Below are 20,934 nucleotides of genomic sequence, written 5' to 3'. Positions count from 1 at the left end.
TACCACAGATCATCACCATTGGTCTGTGTATTTGGCCGTTGTCCTTTGTGGCAGGTTACAGTCATGACTGTTTGTCTTATTTAGAGTTGTACATCTGGACGAGGCTGAAGTTATCTTCTTATTCGGCCAGCTTCTTATTCACTTCTTATTCGAGCTCCAGCTTCTTATTCATTTTCCAGCCTCTTATTCAGAACATGTTATATTAAAACATTTTTATCAAATAGAATCAATTAGCTTACATTGAATAAACAAAATATGGTATCTATTACACAAATTTCAATTGTATTTTGCTTGGCCCACAAAACTTTGGGCATGAAATTGAGTGGTAAAGTGGGCAGAGAGACAAGATTTTCAATATTTGAATAAGTAGCTGTAGTTGTGGTTGTGCAAGGGTTAACTAGCCTTGGGCAACAAATTTGACACTTGAAATCCACACAGGGAGGTCACTTACATATGACACACTTGCAATTGGCCTTGCCCAACAAGGTTTTGGGTATGAAATAGGGCCTTAAAGTGGGCAGAGGCACAAATTAATACATTTGAATAAGTAGATGTAGTTGTGCAAGGGTTAAAGAGCTTTGGGCAACAAATTTGACACTTGGAATCCACAGAAGGGGGTCACTTACATATGGCCCACTTGCAATTGGCCTTGACCAACAAGCTTTTGAGCATGAAACTGGGTGGTAAAGTGGGCACAAGGACCAAATTTTCTATATTTGAATAAGTAGCTGTAGTTGTGCAAAGGTTAACTAGCCTTGGGCAACAAATTTGACACTTGGAATCCACAGAGGGGGGTCACTTACATAGGACCCACTTGCAATTGTCCTTGCCCAACAAGGCAGCCAGGTGTATTTGTTTAAAAAGACACATGATGTTGATGACCTCTTGAAGAAGAGACTATACATCTCGAAACGCGGCGGCGAATCTTACCTGTGCCATCATCTGGAACTCCCATCCATCAACTGGACTCACTCCCAGGCTGGGTTCAAGCTTTCGGAGCCATTGCAGGGAAACCAGGGATCCTGCAGCCAACACCTGCTGGCTCCTTACTCCATGCCGAGTAGGATTTCCTTCAATTACGGACACATTGTATTACTTTCACCATTTATGGTGTTTTTTATTCTCACTGTCAATCAATCCTATCAGTGTTTTTAACTTGGGAATTATAACCCCAATGTGGGATTACTCAATTTGTTTTCCTTAATTTATTGTTACTACTTGGATCCAATTTTTTATATCTATTCAATTATTTGCAACCAAAGAATCATCACCCTCCCCACCCTCTGTTTTTCCTAACCCCACTTATTCATATTATTATTATTATTATTGTTTTACCATGTTGAATGTAGTTTTATATTGATTAAATGTGTATGTTTCATGTAACAAACTTGAAACAATCGCATCCTTATTTTGTTTGGAAGCATCCGAGAGCGCCCTACCATGGCAAAAACCTCCCTCTTTTTCAGATACCATATTTTGTTTATTCAATGTAGGCTTATTGATTCTATTTGATAAAATGTTTTTAATATAACATGTTCTGAATAAGAAGCTGGAAAATTAATAAGAAGCTGGAGCTTGAATAAGAAGCTAACTTCAGCCTCGTTACATCTGGCTTGTAAATATATGTATTCTCATACAGAGCTTGCAACCATATTTATAGTGGAGTGTATCTTATACGTGTTTCAGGAGGTGTGTCTGGGATGTTCATCTTTAATTTGAGTACAGTAGAGACCATCCTATATCAACTCACCAGTATTCTTAAGATATGTTTTATAGCACATCCCATAGGCATGAATTAGTCATGAAAATCTGGAAGGGATGAGATTTTGTCAGGCAAATACACAAAGAGCTAAAGTAGATGTTCACTTTGAAAACATTAATACTGCAAAGGTTAAACATTGACAATTAAATCAAATCAGTTATCACAGGATGAAGCAAACATAGATATGACATACTGATGTCTACACAATTCCAAAGAACATTATGGATGTTAAATATACACCAACCTATATCCTCTGAATTCACAAACATACTACAAGCCATATACACAAGGCTTAAAAACAACACTTACTACTACAAGAAACAGACTACTTATTGCAGTAAGAATTAGTCCCCCTCCACATAAATACCTCTAATTTTGCATTCAAGGTATTCAAGAACACCTCTTTGTAACAACATCTTTCATATACAGGAGAATTCTGACAAAATTATCTTTCCCCATCCTTTACAGAGCCTCTGTATTCTCTAACATTAGATCCATAACTTATGCACACTGAGGGGTATATTCAATTGGGCGCGAGGTTTAGCGAGGCTAAAACCTCACACCCCTCGCGGGCAATTTCGGAATACTGTGGGTATGCACTCTCCCGATACCCGAGGGATTCAATTAAAAAACCAGTGGATGCTGGGTTTTCATCACTGAAAACCACGGGCTACGTAAATAAAAAATTTTTTGTAAAAAGTAACTTACCTGCTCGGGGGTCCCCGGTGGTCTTCATGGCTCCTGTTGGCTTCCCCTCTCTTTTCTTCCTGGAGAGGGGGCTGCTGGGAGTCCTGGGGCTCCTGGGAGGCTCCAGGGGCAGGTGGGTAGGGCAAGGGCTGTTGGGAGATGTAGTTCTCCCAGCACCCATTACGGGGGGGGCCACAGTGACACTGGGGGGGCACACTGGCACCGGGACACACACACACACTCATACACACTTACAAACACCACACACTCTCACATACTCACCCCTGCTGCAGAAGAGCCGGCTCCCGACACAGGATGAAGAAGACAGCACTGCCGAAGGTAAGTAATTAAGGACTAATTAAGCTAATTGGATACTTCCAATTGCTTAATTAGTCCTCGGGGGGGTGCCGCAGGGGTGTCAGAGCAAGTCCCTGTATTTTACCTAAAATTATCGATTTTAGGAAAAATCACACTTGCTCAGGAGGTGCTAGAATGAAAACCACCCGGCACGTGTTTTAAAAAAACATGCACCTAATAGATAGCAAAAAACCCGCACCTACAGGAAAAACCTCGCAGGTGCGGGTTGTTTGCTATTCTCGCAGCCTATTGAATATGCCACTGAGTGTTACTATGCTCATTATAAGATCATATAGATGTCTTATATGTAATTATGCACCCATACACTGAGTTAAACAATGCAAAACAAGACTGGTTGCATCAGGTCTAATAGAGGTCACTTGGGATGTCAACACAAATGTCACTTGTCAGCAACACTGCTTGAGCCTCAGCAGTGTGTGCACTACCATAGGAACTGATCATTATTATTACACATTTTATTTATAAGGCGCAACAAGAGGTCCGCAGCACCATACACATGGCAACAATAGGACAGTATAGAGTACACAGAACATTACATTACAAAACAGTAACCAAAACATAAACAGAGCACAAGTAACAATGTGGTGAAGGCTGTCATTGAAGTGCTAGAGAAAAGGGCTGTCTGAACATGAGGGAGGAGGACTTTGCTCCTAGGAGATTACAATCTAGGGGAGAGGAGTGATAGACAGTAATATTATGGATGGGGCAGGAAGTAGGAGAGGTAGAGGTGACTGTGGTAGGTGGGTTGGGTGAGTGGCTTGGTGACAGGGTTATGTGGTGGAAGGGTATGCTTTGATGAACAGGTGGGTTTTCAGTGCATATTTGAATCTATGCAAGGTTGGGGAGAGCTTGATCGAGCAAGGGAGCTTATTCCAGTGAATGGGTGCTGTACGGACAAAACTTAATTTCGAGCATGAGATGCAAACCAGTGTAGAGGAGAGTGAATGGTCATTAGCCGACCATAGAGGCTGGTAGGGAGTATGTAAGGAGATGAGGTTGGAGATGTAGGGAGCAGTGGAGTTATACCCCTTTTATACCAAAATCTCGGACCTGACCCGGGATTTGGAACACGTTTCCAGCCCGGGACAGACCCCTTTTACACTGCGGTGCCAACCAAGGCTACCTTGGTTGGCACCGTTCACACCGGAGCTGAGTCAGCACTTACCTGGCTCTTCCAGTGCAGGTGAGCAGCGCTTCTTCCCCTCTCTCCCTCCCCCTCTCTGACCCTCTTACCTCACTCCGCAGCAGTTCAGAGGAAGGAAGGGCAGGTGGGGTGCGCTGCTCCAAGCTGGTTGGCCTGGCCCTGGTTGCAGTGGATGCTTGGGTTGATGGTCTTCAAGTGTCAATGAAGTGAGCCAATTAGGTGGCATGCGACATGACCTGGATCACGCCATTTACACTGCAGGGTGACACAGAAACAACCCATGGTCAACCCTCCAAACTACCCGAGTTGGATCTCTGGGTCCCTGGACCTGGGTGGATCCATTTAACCTGACAAAAATCCCGTGTTGATGCGTGTCCACGTGCATCAACCTTGGATTTTTAGGTCAGTCTAAAAGGGGTATTAGAGTGGGCCTTGTATGTCAAGGTGAGGAGTTTGAAGAGGATTCTGTAAGGGAATGGGAGCCAGTGCATCTTTTGGTATATGGGAGTGGCAGAAGAAATGGCAGGAGAGAAAGATAAGTCCAGCTGCAGCATTGAGAAAAGATTGGAGGGGAGGTTGCAGTAGTCGAGCCAAGAAAGGATTAGTGAGTGCATAATCATTTTGGTAGCATTCTGGGAGAGGAATGGCCTAATGCAAGCAATATTGTGTAACTGGAACCAACAGGATTGAGTCAGAGATTGTATGTGGGGGGTGAGGGTGGGTCTACTACTGTCAAATCAGCACCAGCGCTTCTATTATTACATTACTGCATCAGTTGTATTTATTCAGGTTTTTAAATCATCATAGAATAACATGATATTTATTATATTTATTATCTTTGTTTGTTATGTATTAGTAGTAGTAGTAGCAGTAGTAGTAGCAGTAGTAGCAGCAGTAGAAGCAGTAGTAGTAGCAGTAGTAGCAGTACTAGTAGTATTAGTAGTAACAGTAGTAGTAGTAGCAGTAGTAGCAGCAGTAGTAATAGTAGCAGTAGTAATAGTAGCAGCAGTAGTAGTAGCAGTAGCAGTAGTAGTAGTAGCAGTAGTAGTAGCAACAGTAGTAGTAGTAGTAGTAGTAGTAGTAGCAGTAGTGGTAGTAGCAGTAGTAGCAGTAGCAGTAGTAGTAGTAGTAGTAGCAGTAGTAGTAGTAGCAGTAGCAGTAGTAGTAGTAGTAGTAGCAGTAGTAGCAGTAGTAATAGTAGTAGCAGTAGCGCAGTAGTATTAGCAGTAGTAGTAGCAGTAGTAGCAGTACTGGTAGTAATAGTAGTAGCAGTAGTAGTAGTAGCAGTAGCAGTAGTAGTAGTAGCAGCAGTAGTAGTAGCAGTAGTAGTAGTAATGGAATGGGATTGAAATCCCGACTGTGTCAGCCCTACAGGAGCAAATCCCGACAGCGGCAGGTAAGTCACCTGACCTTCCCTCTCCCCCCTAACCCTAACCCTCCATTAGGGACTCCTAACCCCCAATGGGTGCCTAAACCTAACCCCCCCTCCCCTAGCCTAACCCTATCCCTCCCCAGGGGGTGCCTAAGCCTAACTCTCCCCGGGGTTGCCTAAACCAACCCCCCCCCTCTCCCTGCAGCTAAGTGCTAGGGACAGCCGGACTCACCTCGATCGGTCCAGCGTCCTTCAGCTCACCAGCGTCGGGATGAAGATAGGCGTTGGTATTTCGACACCTATCTTCTGTCCTTTGCCGGTCTTCTGGTGTCGGGATATAGACCACAGAGTTCAGTCCGCCAGTCTATTAACTACATTCCGTAGTAGTAGCAGTAGTATGATTTAGTAGGTTATAGTTTTTAAACTGTATGGTGAATGATTGTTTTTTATTATAACAGTTTAGTCTGACAGAGGAATATAATACTTTTTAAATGGTCTCTCCTAGTAAAATAGCATTTACACTCTGCACCTAAGACATTTAGATTTTTAAACACATTACCAGTGAAATGAAGATATATTGTGAATGGTTAGCTTTGGCCTTCTAGAAAGTGAAAAGTCAGGAGTGGTTCAGAGAATGGGTGACTGAGATATCAGACAGTGAAGACATCTGACTTAATGCCAAAACAAGTGATGAGGACGCCAGTTTCATGTTCATTAGTTTACCTAATGCAAGAAAGAACAGATAACTGATATATCCTGTGTTAGACATTTCTTATATTATACTTATATTATACTTATACTTACATAATACAGAAAAGGCTGGGGGCCTGATTCAGAGATGGATGCTAATGTAATCACAGCTGGGATTTCATACGGAATACAGCTGCGAAAATATGCTAACGGTTCCAAAGCTTACCTGGGCATAAGGATGCCACCGCTGCCTTCTCATCTGCGTATGACATTGCTTACCTGCATAAATATTGGTAACATTCATGCACATTGAGCAGCCATCTTGGCCTTGCAGCAGGTCTAACCAGTCACAAACACTGCAGCTCTCTAGAGGGCTCTCATGCTGCGTATGTAATCTCAATGGCTAATTTATGCATGCCCGTGTAATGACATTTAAATGGTAAGACACACCTGCATTTTTATGACCACCCCATTACCTCCTCCAAACACTGACTACCTGTCACTAACTTTGCGAATGGATTCTCTGTGCATGCAGAAACGCAAAAAAATCACAGCTTGTCGCAGTGCGGCTTATATGCATGTGCGATGGCAAACAATCGCTCAATCTGTGGAAACATTAGTCTCCGAATCAGGCCCTGGATCCACATGGCTTTAAGGACACATGCCATTAAGAAATAGGCCCCTAATTTCCTGCGCGTGCTTAGTATGTTTAAGAAGAAATAGCTCAATTGTCAGGCTTAGTAGGTGTTCCTGTATTTCACACTTATTCGAGCTGTCCTTAGTTCTCCATAATTATTGCACTCTTTAAGGAACCTCTTGTGTTTGTACATCTGCGGAACTGACTGGTTGTGGACAACTAGCTTCCCATACCTATGTTGATCTCTAGCATTCCTGATCATGGCTTGAATTTGCATATTCTGTCTCTTGGATTCCTGACCTCTGATTTCTCCTGGTCTATGTTATCTCCTGAGTACCTTGGGTCTCCTGCTATACTGCAACCATCAGCAGTCTGTGGCCAGCTTCAAATATTTTCTATACCTCTATAACCTCTCTAGACTTTTGGTCTTCCTGGCTACCAGCCACTGGGATCCACCCAAACTATATGAAGAATAAGATACCTGTTCATCCCAGAATTAGTGTTCAGTGACATTTGTGTTGTGACACCGACTCTTATGTCACTGCTGCTCCACTGAACTTAACTGAAAAATCTACACAGAGACATTTATATTTTAATTTCTAAAGCTTGTAAATCTTCAGATTAAATTTGTGAGATTTCAAGGAAGCTCTTAATTCAATAGGTTCGTGGCAATTGGATGGCCTCAAAACTAGAGATGTGCGTGTCCGGATTTCTGAAATGTGAACACACCCGGATTTAGGGGTTCCGAGTAGAACCGGGTCAAGGTTTCGGATTTACTTTTGTGACCAAGTTCGAACCGAGTCATGGTTAGGATCTGTTTCCAGTTCGGAACTCGGATTTAGAAACCGAACTCTGGTTTTGGATTGAGACGCTTTAGCTGTTTTTATCGATTTTTATCAATTGTTTTCTGAATCTGAAACCAAAACAATTGAGGGTGGTTTTGCAAAACCAAAACGCAAAGATGAATCCAGATCCAAGATCAAAACCAAAACACGGGGGTCCGCATACATCTCTACTCAAGACGTAAACTGGGACAGTTAGTCCATAGTGTGTCCAGTCTCCTGGAATTGAGAGCTTAAAACCATCTGTGTTTGTCAAATCTGTGCTAGATGTACAAGGTATGTGTTCGATGAACATGCTCAACATATGTTGAACATGATCAAAATGAATACCAAACTTGTACAAGACTTTTAGGGGAAGTTCAATCAATAGATGAACCTTTCAAACTTATACAAGTTTTAGTATTTTTCATGATTCATAAACTTTGGTCTAGAAACATTGTTTTCACAATAGATATCACTGACCCAATCTTTTCTATGATAAGAATACAAAACTTGAATTTATTAATCTGTGATTTAACAAGCAACCAGAAAGTACTCCAGAAAAACTGCAAGAAAAATTAGATTATTGTGAATGGTGAGATTGCTCAAACCGCATGCAGTATCGGTAAATTACCAAATATGCTTCCAGAGATATGGCTTATTGTTGCAATTATTTAATAAATTGTGGGGGGTTGTGAATCTAGTTCATCAATATTTATTTTTATGTAACTCGGTAAGGCTTTGAGTAGATAGCACTGGTTTTGTAAATCTTGAAACTAACCAAATACATCAGATTAATTTAATACCATTAAAATAATTCAGGTTTTATTATCATTATACTGTATGTGTCTATTACTTGTACATTCCTGTTGCTTACGTCTCTTATAGAACGGCAGTGTACTCAGTAGGTTTCTATGGTAACAGCATCTATCACTGATTAAATAAGGAAAAGAAGATAAATGCAGTCAAGTGGGTTTCCTAAAGCAAGGTCAATGTGTCTCATATTGAAGAACTGCTACGGTAGGAATGCATCACTATAAATACATGCAAATAAATTGATGTATGCTTTTAGTGTTTTTATGAGAACTGTGAAAATGATTGTCTCTAAAAATGAGGTAATAATAATGTACTAAACATAATATGACTCACTCTGTTGGATCACCATTAATCCAATGATCAGATCATGCTACTGACAAAGGTCTTGCACACAAAAAAAGAAAATCAAAATGTGTAAAGTTGTATAATTATAGGACAGTAACAATAGCATATTTATAAAAGTTCAGCAGTCTTGCTCATATTTTATATCCAATTAATGACTTCCTGTATTCAGTGATAGACATAAGTTCAGCCAATGTAGTAGACCTTTAAGGTGTTTTTGAATGTGGTTTGGCTAAGAATGTTGTAACTTTTTTGTAAACTAATACTGCAACAATAACAGACAATGTTGCAATAACAGTAAGCTAATAGGAGAATGAGCTAGTTAAAACCCAAGTAAATCCTGAAACAATGACCAGCAATGACATGTGCCAAGGTAGTGATGACCAACAGATGGTAATAGGGTGATCCTCCAAGCATTAACTTATAGACCCCAGCTACTTCCTGCTGTATTGTCATCCAGTATGTTACAATTATTGTATTAACTTACTACTGAGATTGAGTAATGGGTGTCCCTTTTGAAGGTCAGAGGGCTGCCCAGTACAGCCCCTGAAGTTTATCAGGTTGTCTATCATTTGACTAGGGTAAATACCTTAAAGAACTTAATTAACAAGAGATCATATAAAATAAAGATTTAGTAAAAGCAGATATCATATTGCAGTGGGTTTTCTCTAAATTTGCATCTATAAAAGGAGGAAGGGGAGGGGCAAGGTAAAAAGGAGATAAAAGAGCCTGAGGAGGAGCATCAGAAACATTCTGGTAACAGGTTGTTGTGATTTTTGTATAGATCTCAACAGTGAAACACACATTGTATTTAATAGGAAAATATACTGTACAGTATTTTACTTAAAGGGGTTAAACTTCATCCCCACCCACTTTCATGTTACCTATAAGCCAAAAGCTATACTAACACCATAATGTCTATACATATTTGTAGTTTTAAATAAATGCCCAGTGGTGATCAAGGCTGAGAGGCAACTATGTCCCTGCACAGAGTATATTTCATTTTATTCCCCTAAAGAATAAATAGTTCTGAAGTAACAGAATGAGAAAAGTCAACCAGTGTAACTTTATTTTAGGAAAGGATATTCAGAGAGTGGATTTAATTTTTCTTTGCACCATTTGGTTGCTGTGGTAGGTGACCTTTTCCTCATACATTGACTCCTTTTTCTATGGCTTTTATCAATTGACAACCGTGTTGTCTTTCAGATACAAGTTAATTAAACTATACAATCTTAATCTGCTGATGTCCAAGTTTTCTGTAAATCATTTCGCACAACAATATAATTTCTCCTGATAACCACAATATCTGTAGTCAATTCATTACTACCAGAGGTACCCGCATGGCCTCCTGTAACCCGGGAGGTATTTTTGTTTTTGTTTATTATTGTTTACAGTATATACAGTAGCACCAACATATTAGATAGTGATATATTGGGAATGGTTAATGATTTACATTAGTCTTTGACTAAATGGAGGTTATAGTACAAATTCTCTACGACATACTAGAGTTAATTTTGTCTAAAGTCAATTAACCTACCTTTTTTTACTGTGTGAGTAAACTGGAGCACCCAGAGGAAACCCACGAAAACTCAGTGAGAACATACTAAAACTGAACCCAGATATTGCTCTAGTCTGAATAAAAAACAAATGCCCAGCATTGGGAGGTCCTGTACAATTTTAAATGTATGTTGTTTCTTTTCTGTTATATAAACTAACAAAAGTAAAGGAGGAATAGAGACTCCTTCGGATATAGAGGCATCCTCCATGTAAAGTATCATATCCAGCCAAACATTTAACTGAAGAAACCACCTGGGACACTCCCTAAGATATCTAAAAAGTGTTAGGAGATTATCACCCCTATATCGGATATGGATAGTTGTAACTTGAAAATCTGTTTTAGTAGTTGTTTATGAATACAACTTAGTTAATGCATTAAACAGTAATTTTAGGTCTTATATCTCCATCTCTTACAACTCAAGGACTAACCACATCCTGTATTTCCCCTTCTACCTTAGCACCCACCCTTATGAGCCATTACAGCGATATTCAGAGCCATCAAGACTTATGGCAGACATGGGTACTGAGAGACATGGCCACAGTAAGAGGCACAATGTCTCTCTGCCCTACAGAAGCCAGGGTAATCTGTACCCACCAGCATACCCCACCCCTTGAACCCTGACAATATTGCTCTTGATCTCTTCATTTCTAGGCACAATCCCTATAACTTCACAAATTAGACCCATGTCAGGAGCTAGACTTTTTTATATGGCTTCAAAATGATTATCTACCCTACCTATATCTATTTATGTTTTTAAACAGTGTACCTGAGTTTAATAATTGGTGGTACCCTAAGCTTTTAGAAAGATATGTTTGTTGTACTTAGACATTTTCTATTTTCTTTGTTATAGCATTATGGACCTCACTATAAGAATCATTTTAAATTGACCGTCATTTTTCAGCCATGAATACCATTCAAGAAATTATTTGAAAATAATTAGTTTGTAATTATGTTATTTGATTTTAATATTAGACCTAAATGTTGTGCATCTGCTGATCCTCAGTGTAATTCATCCTTGTGTCTCATCCCACATCTCCACAATGACTCATTGGAAGGTTCACAAGGATGTCCTGAGGAAACATGTTTGTAGTGTTACACTATGTTTTCTCAACAGTGACAATGTTGACAGTCATTATGTAGATACTATAATAGTAATATTCACAGGTACAACGTGTCAACATGTTCAGAATGTCACAGCCAAAATGTCGAGTTTCAAAATGTCAACACTGACAAAATGATCTACATGTTAAAAATGTCGACAGCCAATGTGTCCACAGGTACATAATGTCGACATCCAATTTTAACCCTAACCCTAATCCTAACCCTAAAATTTATATTGTCGATATTTTAACTGTGTCAACATTTTGCAGGTGTCAACATGTTGGGTGTTGATATTTTAGCCATCTCAACAATATGACATTCGACATTATGGTGTCGACATGTTGACTGTCGATATTCTGATTGTCAATATGATGACTATATAATTTAGTAGCTTGATATCTGAGACTAGGAGGAATATTTATTCATTATTGAGTTTTAGAACCAATAATTCAAATTTCTTATTGCCTCGCATATTCCTCCCAGGGGTCAAATGTAATAGGGTGAGAGATTTTTTGGCAGGACAAACTCGGACATTCTTGCACATTTGGAAGGTGTGAGTTTGTCCCAAAACTCCCAAATGTAATAAGGTGCGAGTGTTAGGATTTGGGTTTGTTGTGGACCCGGGGTGGTAATAGGAGCAGACACCTAAACAGATTTAAATTGAAAAGTGTTTTTTTTAGTGGGTGAACTTGCAGACATGTACATGGATAAAATAAAGTCCAGAATATTAAGAGGATGGTGATGATTAGAAACTGTAGTGAAGTAAGAATAAATAATGTCCGGGTAGTGGCAGATCTAATAAAAAGTCTTTGTAACCAAAAGGTCACTGCAAGGCTGTAGACAGGATAACAGTTACTGATTGATACTGGTGAGATGAAATCCAGGGAGATTATAGAGTAATTGGATTAGCAGCAGCTGATGAATTGAATGAAGAGTTGTACTGAGATGGCTCAGTGTAGAATCAGAGAGCTAGGTAAATGGAGGCAGTGTAGGTACAGGGTTAACTGCACACTCAGGTCCTTTGGAAGGGAAAGGGTAGATAGAAGGTGTAGGATGGTTCCAGCAGGAGGCTGGGAGCAGGCAGGGCAATGTAGGCTGCAGGGAAGCTGGGATTCAGCAAAAGCAGAGGTGAGCACTTAAACAGACAGGTTTTCAGGAGCACAGGAACTCTCTCACAGCATGCGCTGTGAAAAATGTTGCACTGGCAACTACGGGAAGCTCTGAACTCTCTTAAGTACCCAGTGCAGAATCGTGATAGGTCAGAGAGCATGTGACATGCCAGGACTGGTGCAGCTAAGTCACATGACCTGAGGCAAGATGGTGGTGCCCATACCAGAGCGGAATGGAAACACCACCAGGTCTACCCCAGCCAGAATGACACAGTGCCCGCAAGAACACTTCGCACAGCCACCAGACACTAGCCCCTCCACCAGAAGGACCACACCACAGCACCCTCACAGGTACTACCCATCGTCCCCTATGCTGAGAAACTCTGGTCGTGGCAATGAGTTTTAGTGTCTCAGTTTAGTGTCAGGTTTTTCTGAGTGGGTCTTGGATGTTAAGAAATGGGGGAAATAAAGATGTAGGGTTCCTCTGTATTTTTATCAACCAGCACCAGGCTCAGTGAGCCAGTCCTGGTTGTGGAAATATGGGGAAACAAATGAGTAGGAGTTCACTGCATTATCCACAACAAGCACTGGACTCTTTCTAGAAGGGATGTAAAGCCGCAGCTGTGGGACCCTTTCACTGGGTCCCCCAGCCAAAATATTTATCACCCCACGCTAGTCAGATTATGCTGGGGATCCCTAAGGGAAGTGGGGACCCACAATAAAGGGGTTCCACCACTCCAGAGCACCCCGGCTTGTGCTGACAGCAAGGGGTAATTAATACTTTGGTTGGGGGACCCGGTTAAAAGGTCCCATGGTTGTGGCATTATACCCCCGCTAGAAAGAGGCTGATGCTGATTGTGGATAATACGGAGGAACCTTAGTCATTTTGTCCCCTGTATTTCCACAACCAGGACTGGCTCACTGAACCCTACATCTTTTTTATCCCATATTTTCACAACCAGGACCCACTCAGAAAATCCTGGTGCTGGTTGTGCTTTTAGGGGGAGACCTCACATAATTTTTCTTTTTATTTTTTTACACTTTTATAGGTTTTTTAACACCAAAGCATGCACAGATCTCACTGATCTGTGCATTTTTCTACAGTATGTAGCTCAAATCTGCTCAGCTTGAAGAAGGTCTATTATTTAGCGAGTTTTAGTTCAGTAATTGTGTGCGAGTTAAAAACTCGCACTCTATTACATTGGCCAAGTTGTATCCTCACAATGGCAAAACATCTGGATGCAAGTTTTGTCATTGTGAGTTGTGGGGGGTGAGAAACATGCAAGTAGGGTGAGTTTTAAAAATGTGCAATTATAGCTCTACACTCGCACATTTTCAAAAGTCGGACCCTATTACATTTGACCCCAGATGTGGGCTTCTATAGGAGCCTGTAATAATAATGTGTAAAGTAAAGTGATCGCTACTGCATACACTTGGTCCATGTGCGAACAGCCATATACTGGGGAGAAATCCATATGCTCCCTCTCTCTGTAAGTTGTGCAATATGTGGCTTACAGGACACAATGTGTAATACTTTCTAAAGATGGCTTTAGATACCGGGGCCAAGCTCCAAAATAGTTTGCATTCTGGAGCTAAATTTCAAATACAAATATAGCAACCTACAAAGAAACCTATAAGGGTTGCTATTGCGAGCAGAATGGGGGGGAATTGCATCAAATATACACCTAAGTTTACCACAGTAAACCGTTCCTTCTGGAATTTTTTAATACTCTGCGTGATGCACGGGACTCCCTGAGTCCCATGCATCACGCAGAGTTTTCAAAAATTCCAGTAGGAATGGTTTACTGTAGTGACATTTTTATTGGTGTATATTTTTTACCAACTAGGGGCCGTATTCAATTGCGGTGAAAAGCCGAGATCGGCGAAAAGTTCTCGCCGGTGATGTCATTTCGCCAGGTGAGAACTTTTCCCCGTATTCAATTGCAAAAAATTTCCAACGGTGCGAAAAGTCTGCGCCTTGTAACCAGCGGACAAGATTCGCTTCTGAAAGGAGGCGGAAAAAAGTGCAGAGATGGGGGTTTGGGGTGCAAAGTTGCGGGAACACTCCTGCAGCCTTGGGACAGTCCCCCAAAGGTAAACTGAGTCAAAAAAAGTTAATAAAATACTTTAGAACATCCCAAAAAAGTACTTTCATTTTTGGGGGCGAAAAAATCCAAAGTTGGGGGACAAACTTAAAAACTATTGAAATCAACTCCAGGGGATCCCCAAGTATGCCCAACCTGTTTTTTTGATTGCCGGTGCTTGCTGAAGGTGCGTTTTTTTAGGATTTTTAAAAATGCACTTTAGCGATTTTTAACCATGCTTACACCCATTTTCATGTACCCCAAATTTGCTGGGACTACTTAATTCTCCCCCAAAAAAATGCTAAATGCTATTCTTCACCACTTGTGCAAAGACGCTAAATAGCACCAATTGAGAGCTTTAAAGCACCCCAAATACCTTCAGCAGGGCTATTCAGGGGTATCCATAGTAATCCCCCATGTCAGTGCATCTTTTGGGGGTGACAAACTGATTTCCCCAAATCTGACAGTACTTTTCGCTGATCTACGTTTCGCCGGGACGCGTTCTCTCATCTTTTGCAATTGAATAGGGCGAATCACAGTGATGAGCACAATACTTTTCCAGAGTCAAAACTGGCAATGACAGTGAAAAGTCTGGAATGCGAAAAGTCTGGGACTTATCGCAGGCAATTAAATATGGGCCTTGGTATTTAAGACTTGGATACGAGAGAAAACGAAATTGTGATGTAGAAACAGATCACATACTTGAATGTGTGCAAATGTCCCATGCATCACACAGAGAATCACCCTTAAATCATTAAGGTATAAAAATCAAGTTAAGACTCAGTGGGCAAAATGTAATAGGGTGCGAGTGTTTAGTGCAGAATAAACTCGCACCTTCTCGCACAATTGGAAGGTGTGATTTTGTCCCTAAACTCACAAATGAATTAGGGTTCGTCAATAAGGGTCCCATTTTGACTCACATGGGATTGCATGCAAGTTAAAACTGCAAGTAAACTCGCACTTTGCAATGCATTTTTCATTACAAGGTGCAAGTTACACAGAGCCATGCACAGATCAGTGAGATCTATGCAAGCTTCTGTGTTAAAAAAATCGATGTGGCCCCCCCAATAAAAGCACAACTACCAATGGGCTTTTCTGAGCCAGTCCTGGTTGTGAAAATATGGGGGAAAGACGTAGGGGTCCCCCATATTTTCATCAACCAGCACCAGGCTCAGTGAGCCAGTCCTGGTTGTGGAAATATGGGGGGAAAATGAGTTAGGGCCCCCCTGTATTATCCACAACCAGTACTGGACTCTTTTTAGCAGCGGGACTTGCTTCATGGGGTCCTCCAGCCAAACAATTACCACCCCACGCTAGTCAGCCCAGGCCGGGGATCCCTGAGCAGGTGGAGACCCTCCAATAAAGGGTTTCCCCCTCTCCAGGGCACCCCAGTCCTGGACTAATAGTCGGGGCTATTTCTGGCTCCCCTGGGCAGTGAATGCCAGGTTGATTGTTTTAAAAAATAGATAAAATAATATTGTCTTTTACAGGAGAACAGTAGCACCCAGCAAGCCTTTCCCACATGTTGGTACTTGGAGAACCACCTCTAGTTCACCTGAAAAATAAATATTAAAACAACCACAGGACACAGACACAGGTTTCATTATTTTATTAAACATGCACTCACTCATCCACTCACTCTCACCTGCACTCACACTAAATATTTACCTTGTCCCTAGCACAGGTCTGTCCCCTTGTCCAGTAGAATCCTGTGATCGGGACCTGTAAAAAAAACATACTCACCTACCCCTTGGTCCTGGTCCTCTTAAGTCCATGTAGGTATTCTTGAACTTCTTAAAATAACAAACCAAACAAATGCAGACCCATGGACATAAGTATCATTGTCTAAGGATGGTACTTTAGCAGTTGCATTTCCCATAGAAATGCAGTGGCTGAATGTTCATTGGCTGAGGGAGGCAAGCCTCTGCCTCTCTCAGCCAATGAGTGGTTCCCACCAATGACTTCATTGGTGGGAAGCACTAGGTTACTGAAGTGCACTTTAGTAACCTAGCGGTTCCCACCAATGACTTAAATGGTGGGAAATGATAGGTTACTAAAGTGCCTTTTAGTAATCTAGAGGTTCCCACCATTAATGTTAATGGCTAAGAGAACATTCAACCAATGCATTTCTACGGGAAATGCATCACCTGAGCCATTATTCGTGAAGTACATTGCAATTGTCAGTTTTGATAGTGAATTTTTACATTATTTTAGTCGGTCTCCATAAATCCCAGAGAACCAATTTGAGTGTTTTCTTGATGCATGGATGCCCTACCAATAATCCATGTACCTATTGAAGGACCTCCAAACTGCTTGCCTTTGGATTCATTCTACTTTAGTAAGTGCTGCCAGAAATCCAGTTCAGCAAATACGAAAAAATGGCCTCTCCCCCAGTGAAGACTTGGAGGTAGGGGTGAGCGGGTTCGGATTTCTGAAATCCGAACCCCCCGAGCCCCCCCGATCCGAGACCGATCCGAGTCAGGCTCGACTTTTCCCGCCTGACTCGGATCTGAAATCGAGGCAAAACGTCATCATCCCGCCTTCCGGGTCTCGCGGGTTTTGGATCCTATATAAGGTACCCGCGTCGGCGCCATTTTCTCACTCGGCTGTGGACAGTGAAGAGGGAGGGTGGGAGTTAGGGCTGGCGGGGCTGTGTAGTGTAGTGTAGTGTAGTGCAGAGTAGTGTTGTGCTGTGCTGTGCTGTGCTGTGCTGTGCTGCGCTGTGCTGCTGTTGTCCACTACTTCAAAGTCCATAGGGGCTGGCTGTGTTGTGCTGTGCTGCTGTTGTTAATAGGGGCTGTGTCCACTACTTCAAAGTCCATAGGGGCTGGCTGGACGGTGTTGTGTAGTCAGTTCTCCATAGGGGCTGTGTCCACTCCAAAGTCCTGTGCAGTGTCCCAGTCCTAAAGGGGTGCTGTAGTGTTGTCCAGGGGGTGCTCTGTCCATCAGGGGTGCTCCCCCCAAGTGCTAAAAAAATAATATTTTTTCTGTGTTTGTGAATTGTGTGTGCAGTAGCCGCACGTGCATCAACAAAGTAGTGCCAAGCGTGCGCCTGTGTCATAAGTAAAGGGCCAGCTGGCTTGACCGTTAAAGGGTGCTGTAACCCCCAAAGTACACTCCAAACCAAATAAGAAAATATTTTTTCTGTGTTTGTGAATTGTGTGCGCAGTAGCCGCACGTGCATCAACAAAGTAGTGCCAAGTGTGCGCCTGTGTCATAAGTAAAGGGCCGGCTGGCTTGACCGTTAAAGGGTGCTGTAACCCCCAAAGTACACTCCAGTCCAAACCAAAAAAAAAATTATTTTCTGTGTTTGTGAATTGTGTGGGCAGTAGCCGCATGTGCATCAACAAAGTAGTGCCAAGCGTGCGCCTGTGTCATAAGTAAAGGGCCGGCTGGCTTGACCGTTAAAGGGTGCTGTAACCCCCAAAGTACACTCCAAACCAAATAACAAAATATTTTTTCTGTGTTTGTGAATTGTGTGCGCAGTAGCCGCACGTGCATCAACAAAGTAGTGCCAAGCGTGCGCCTGTGTCATAAGTAAAGGGCCGGCTGGCTTGACCGTTAAAGGGTGCTGTAACCCCCAAAGTACACTCCAGTCCAAACCAAAAAAAAAAATATTTTCTGTGTTTGTGACTTGTGTGCACTGTGGCTGCACGTGCATCAACAAAGGAGTAGCGCCAAGCGTGCGCCTGTGTCCCATAAGTAAAGAGCTTGCTGGCTCATTTCTTAAAGGGTGGTGTAACCCACAAAGTGCACTACTCTCCAGCAAAAATAAAAAAATATTTTCTGTGTTTGTGTGCGCTTTAGCCGCACGTATATATCAATATAACATAAATGGAGGACCAAACTTTCTCTGATAAAAATAAAATAGGGAAAGATCAAGAACCACTTCCTCCTAGTGCTGTTGCTGCTGCTGGGAGTTGTTCATCATCCCAGAGAGGAAGTAGGAACACCACCACTTTTACTAAACAATTGACCCTCCAACAGTCCCTCGCGATGAGGATGAAGTACGACAGCAGTCATCCTGAAGCAAAACGTATAACTGAGGCCTTGACTGCTATGTTGGTGTTAGACGTGGGTCCGGTATCCACCATTAGTGCAGTGGGATTTAGACAATTGATGGAGGTAGTGTGTCCCCAGTTCCAAATCCCGTCTAGATTCCACCTGCATCCTTAAAGCAGCAGCGACAAGCATGCGTCTGTCTGTTAAAGGGTAGTGTAACCCTCAAAGTGCGCTCCACAAACAATAAAAATATTCTTCTTTATTTTTCTGTCTTTGTGAATGGTGTGGGCTGTAGCCGCACTTGCATCCTCAAAGCAGCAGCGACAAGCGTGCGTCTGTCTGTTAAAGGGTGGTGTAACCCTCAAAGTGCTCCAAAAAATAAAAAATATTTTTTTTATGTGTTTGTGACTTGAGTGCGATGTAGCCGCACGTGCAGCAACATAGTAGCAGCGCCAAGCGTGCGCCTGTGTCATAAGTCAAGGGCTGGTTTGGACATCTGGTCCGGACTGAAGGACGTGCCAACAATTTCTGACAAGTCTACTGTCACTGCATATGATACTGTCCTCAAAGCAGCAGCGACAAGCGTGCATCTGTCTGTTAAAGGGTGGTGTAACCCTCAAAGTGCGCTCCACAAACAATTAAAAAATTCTTATTTTTTTTTCCTCTTTGTGAAATGTGTGGGCTGTAGCCGCACCTGCATCCTTAAAGCAGCAGCGACAAGCATGCGTCTGTCTGTTAAAGGGTAGTGTAACCCTCAAAGTGCGCTCCACAAACAATAAAAATATTCTTCTTTTTTTTTCTGTCTTTGTGAATTGTGTGGGCTGTAGCCGCACTTGCATCCTCAAAGCAGCAGCGACAAGCGTGCGTCTGTCTATTAAAGGGTGGTGTAACCCTCAAAGTGCTCCAAAAAATAAAAAATATTTTTTTTATGTGTTTGTGACTTGAGTGCGATGTAGCCGCACGTGCAACAACACAGTAGCAGCGACAAGCGTGCGTCTGTCTGTTAAAGGGTGGTGTAACCCTCAAAGTGCGCTCCACAAACAATTAAAAAATTCGTATTTTTTTTTCTGTCTTTGTGAAATGTGTGGGCTGTAGCCGCACCTGCATCCTTAAAGCAGCAGCGACAAGCGTGCATCTGTCTGTTAAAGGGTGGTGTAACCCTCAAAGTGTGCTCCACAAACAATAAAAATATTCTTCTTTTTTTTTCTGTCTTTGTGAATTGTGTGGGCTGTAGCCGCACTTGCATCCTCAAAGCAGCAGCGACAAGCGTGCGTCTGTCTGTTAAAGGGTGATGTAACCCTCAAAGTGCTCCAAAAAATAAAAAATATTTTTTTTATGTGTTTGTGACTTGAGTGCGATGTAGCCGCACGTGCAACAACACAGTAGCAGCGCCAAGTGTGCGCCTGTGTCATAAGTCAAGGGCCGGTTTGGACATCTGGTCCGGACTGAAGGACGTGCCAACAATTTCTGACAAGTCTACTGTCACTGCATATGATACTGTCCTCAAAGCAGCAGCGACAAGCGTGCGTCTGTCTGTTAAAGGGTGGTGTAACCCTCAAAGTGCGCTCCATAAACAATTAAAAAATTCTTATTTTTTTTTCTGTCTTTGTGAAATGTGTGGGCTGTAGCCGCACCTGCATCCTTAAAGCAGCAGCGACAAGCGTGCGTCTGTCTGTTAGCCCTCAAAGTGCGCTCCACAAACAATTAAAAAATTCGTATTTTTTTTTCTGTCTTTGTGAAATGTGTGGGCTGTAGTGGCACCTGCATCCTTAAAGCAGCAGCGACAAGCGTGCATCTGTCTGTTAAAGGGTGGTGTAACCCTCAAAGTGTGCTCCACAAACAATAAAAATATTCTTCTTTTTTTTTCTGTCTTTGTGAAATGTGTGGGCTGTAGCCGCACCTGCATCCTTAAAGCAGCAGCGACAAGCGTGCGTCTGTCTGTTAAAGGATTACATCGGTGACAACATCCAAGTAGGCATGTCAGACAGTCCGTACCTGTACTGGCAGGAAAAAGAAGCAATTTGGAGGTCCCTGTACAAACTGGCTCTATTTTACCTGAGTTGCCCCCCTCCAGTGTGTACTCCGAAAGAGTGTTTAGTGCAGCCGGGAACCTTGTCAGCGAAAGGCGTAGGAGGTTGCTTCCACAAAGTGTGGAGAAGATGATGGTCATAAAATGAATTATCAACTCTTCCAGGGAGACCAGCCTCCTGAACGTACAGAGGGACCTGTGGTTGTGGATTCCAGCGGGGACAAATTAATACTCTGTGAGGATGAGGATGTACACAACACTGAAGAGGGTGAGGAATCGGTGGATGAGGAGGATGAGGGCGACATCTTGCCTCCGTAGAGCCAGTTTGTGCAGGGACAGATTAATTGCCAGCTTGTTTTGTGGGGGCCCAAACGAACCAATCATTTCAGCCACAGTCATGTG

The sequence above is a fragment of the Taudactylus pleione genome, unplaced genomic scaffold (genome assembly GCF_031769625.1).
Source record: "Taudactylus pleione unplaced genomic scaffold, aTauple2 ptg000026l, whole genome shotgun sequence".
Taxonomy (NCBI): domain Eukaryota; kingdom Metazoa; phylum Chordata; class Amphibia; order Anura; family Myobatrachidae; genus Taudactylus; species Taudactylus pleione.
Note: the sequence above shows the minus strand (reverse complement) of the source record.